The following is a 3,870-nucleotide window of genomic DNA, read 5'->3' on the forward strand; positions in this document are numbered from 1 at the left end:
GGGATCACAGACCTCTGAATAGGGGGCGCTGGCTGCGGCCTTGGTTGGCTTGCCGGCTGAATGGCTGGCTTGGTTTGGCTGGCAGGCTGGCTGGCCTGGCACCTGAATGACTCGGCTAGCTTACTTGCTGGCTGAATGGCCGGCCTGGAATGAAACTGTTGCGTTTGTTGGTTACGGGCTTAGCTGACAATTTCTGGAATGACTGGCATGTGTTACTGGCTGGTGCTGGCGAAGACTGGCTGGCTGGTGTTACTGGCTGGCTGACATGACTAGCTGGCTGGCTGAACCATGAATGGCTCTGAATGATGGCTGGTTTGGTTACTGGCTTGGCTGCTTGCTGGCTGGCTGGGGGGTTACTTGGGCTGCAGAATGACTGGCTGGCTGGTTTACTGGCTGGCGGCCCCGAATGACTGGCTGGCTGTTACTGGCTGGCCACCTGAATGACAACTAACTGGCTGGGTACTGGCTGGCCGCCCCTGTAATGGCTGAATGGACTGGCCTGGTTACTGTCTGGCTGAATGACCTAGCTGGGCTGGTTACGGGCTGTGCTGAATGGCTTGGCTGGAACTGAATGACTGGCTGGCTGGGTTACTGGCTGGCTGACTTGAATGACTGCTGGCTGGGTTTACTGGCTGGCTCCGTTACAGGCTGGCTGAATTAAAAATGGCTTGCTGAAATGGCTGCAGAATGGACAGCATTAATGACTCAGATTGTTCTCTCTCTTCTCTACTCTCTCTCTCACCGCGTGGGACCAACTTGAATGGGGTATTTTTTCAACGGTGGTGGGCTGTTTGGGGGCTATCGCGACTGGAGTGTTCATCTGGATCTTCCAAGGCGCGACTACAGAACCAGGACTTGGGCCAGAGAGAAAGAACGGGTAGAGAGAGACGTAAATGTGGAAATGATAATACTCACGTTGCGGAAATACATCATTCTTTCAGGGTCAACCTACAAGGGTTCTCCTATGAGACAGACGAAGAGTGCCCTTGAACTGGGGGATGACGCCTAAAGGATGAAACCAGTTTTATTCTCCTTTTTATTTACCTTCCTCTTCTCCTTCTTGTCATCCTTCTTGGTGAAGACGGTGTGGACCCACCAGATCTTAGTGAACATAGAACCGTACGCCAGGCTGAAGCCCAGGCCGAGTAGCCACAGGCGGAACTGGCCGGGGAATAGGGCAAAGAAAATACATCTATTAAACAATAATCATTCATTGTATCTAGGCATCTATTAAACAATAATAAATCCTTTACATAACTTGTGGGGGATAAAAACAATTATTTTCAAATGTATTAATGTGTTAAATATAATAGTTATTAGAGAATAATTCCTTTTTAAAGTCATGTTCTCATTTGGCAGTTATTCATATGACCTCAACTGTCTTCGTACAAGAATTCTAACACATAAAACTCTATCCCCCATAATGCCTCAGTGGTAGGATCCACTTCCCTTTAGCAGTAGATGTAAAGTGAAGATCTTGGGTCAGTTTAGCATTATCCGTACAATTTTTTAAGGTTAGGGTCTTTACCAGGGGAAACACTTCAGCCCAGAGCTTTCCTGTACCCATAAAACTCGATCCCCCACAATGCTTTAGTGGTATGGCTCCACTTCCTGTGTACTTCCTGTGTACCTGGCAGACCACAGGGAACTGCTTCCTGTGTATGTGGTGTCCGTCGAGGCCCAGAGGGAAGACAGCAGCCAGAGCCATCATACACCCCACTGCCGTCATGTTGTTCAGGTAGGGCTGGGAGTTCTGGATGTACCTGTCATACACACAGACACACACACACACAACACCACACAGCACACACACCACACACACACACACACACACAACACACACACACACACCACACACACACACACACACACACACACATACACACACACACACACACACACACACACACACACACACACACACACAACACACACGCACACACACACACACAGATTTTTCTGGCCATCAGGCTCTCTCTATCTCCCCCTCTACACACATTGCACACACACACATGAACACTATCTCTGTCACAGAATGTCTCTCGTGAGCCATTCAGCATGCAGACAACCCAGACTGTACACATAGTGCAGGAGGATATTAGCTGTCTGTCACAAATGAAAATTAATTTGGGATTTAACTGTCTAAGCTCACACACCGACATGTGAATATCCTGGGTAACAGCTGAATGATTGATATACAGGGTGTGCAAGAAGTGGGAATATTGGATATATCTGTGATGGACATAGGAATCAAATAAAGGATTTTTCTCAGAATCACTGTAATTTCACACGATTTCAAACACCGCTTAGAAATGGCAGAGAACAAATGCTGTATGCACACACACACGCACACGCGCACGCGCAAACACCGCACACCACACGCACACGCAACAGGGTCTTTGCGGTACCTGACATTGCTTGTTGGTAGATGTTTGAATGTGAGACACACTATCCCAGTTAAGAATCCCCAGTCCAGGAACACAGACAACAGACAACAAAGAGAGCTTCTGAGAGAGGAACCTAAATCTCTCTATAAACCACCGTCATGATCTGCTGGGGGCCTTGGACCTACGGGGAGAGAGATAGAATACGATGATCATTATAATCTCATTATAGCAAGCGGACCTACAGAAAGACTTGCAGGTTAGGTAGAATGAGCCAGTGTGGAGGCTGTGGATGATTAGGTAGACAAGGAAGTATGTGGGATCAGGCTGGGACTAAAGCCGGGACATCAGCGGTTCACGGACCCCTTTCGCTTACCGAGCTCGGCATGGGCTCTTTTAGTGACCAACAGATGAGTCAAGAATCTCCATTTAAAAATCACAACTGAATGACAGAAACCCTTGTGGAAGAGAGGAGAGACGTAGAGGACAGGAGAGAGGAGGAGAGAGAGAGAGGAAGAGAGAGAGAGAGAGAGAAAGAGAGAGAGAGGAGAAGAGGAGAGAGAGAAGAGAAGAACGGAGGGAGAGGAGAGAGAGAGAGAGAAGAGAGAAGAAGAGAGAGAGAGAGAGAGAGGAGAGAAGAGAGAGAAGAGAGGAGAAGAGAGAGAGAGAGAAGAGAAGAGAGAGAGAGAGAGAGAGAGAGAGAAGCGAGAGAGAGAGAGAGAGAGAGAGAGAGAGAGAGAGTGAGAGAGAGAGAGAATGAGAAGAGAAGAGAGAGAGAGGAGAGAGAGGAGAGAGAGAGAAGAGAGGGGAGAGAGAGAGAGAGAGAGAGAGAGAGAGAAAGAGAGAGAGAGAGAGAGAGAGAGAGGGAGGGATAAATGGAAGGGAACAGAAAAAAGAGATGGATGAGAGAGAGCAGGGAAAGTGGTGGAGGTAGAGAGATAGAGGTATATGAAGGGAGATAGATGAAGGGAGTATGGGAGGAGAGAGAGATGAAGGGATATGGAGAGAGAGAGATGAAGGAGATTGGAGAGAGATCAAAATCCAGAAAAGAAGTCGTTAAATTTCTACAACCACCTAAAAGGAAGCGATTCCCAAACTTCAATTAACAAAGCCATCACTACAGAGAGATGAACCTGGAAGAAGAGTTCCCCTTAAGCCAAGCTGGTCCTGGGCTCTGTTCACAAACACAAACAACCCCACAGAGCCCCAGGACAGCAGCAAAATGAGACCCAACCAATCATGAGAAACAAAAGATAAATTACTTGACACATTGGAAAGAATTAACAAAAAAACAGAGCAAACTAGAATGCTATTTGGCCCTTAAACAGAGAGTACACAGTGGCAGAATACCTGACACTGTGACTTGACCCACAACTTAAAGAAAGCTTTGACTATGTACAGACTCAGTGGAGCATACGCCTTGCTAATTGAGAAAGGCCGCCATAGCGACATGGCTCTCAGGAGAAGACAGGCTATGTGCACACTG

The 3,870-nt window shown here is 47.6% G+C and overlaps 1 pseudogene; it reads right to left on the minus strand.

Moving 5' to 3' along the window:
* Window positions 1-1,044: 1,044 nt before the first annotated feature.
* The window catches only part of LOC112075493 (gamma-aminobutyric acid type B receptor subunit 1-like), a 68,094-nt pseudogene continuing 65,268 nt past the window's right edge, over window positions 1,045-3,870 (minus strand).

This window comes from Salvelinus sp. IW2-2015, unplaced genomic scaffold (genome assembly GCF_002910315.2).
Source record: "Salvelinus sp. IW2-2015 unplaced genomic scaffold, ASM291031v2 Un_scaffold3196, whole genome shotgun sequence".
In the NCBI taxonomy this organism is placed as follows: domain Eukaryota; kingdom Metazoa; phylum Chordata; class Actinopteri; order Salmoniformes; family Salmonidae; genus Salvelinus; species Salvelinus sp. IW2-2015.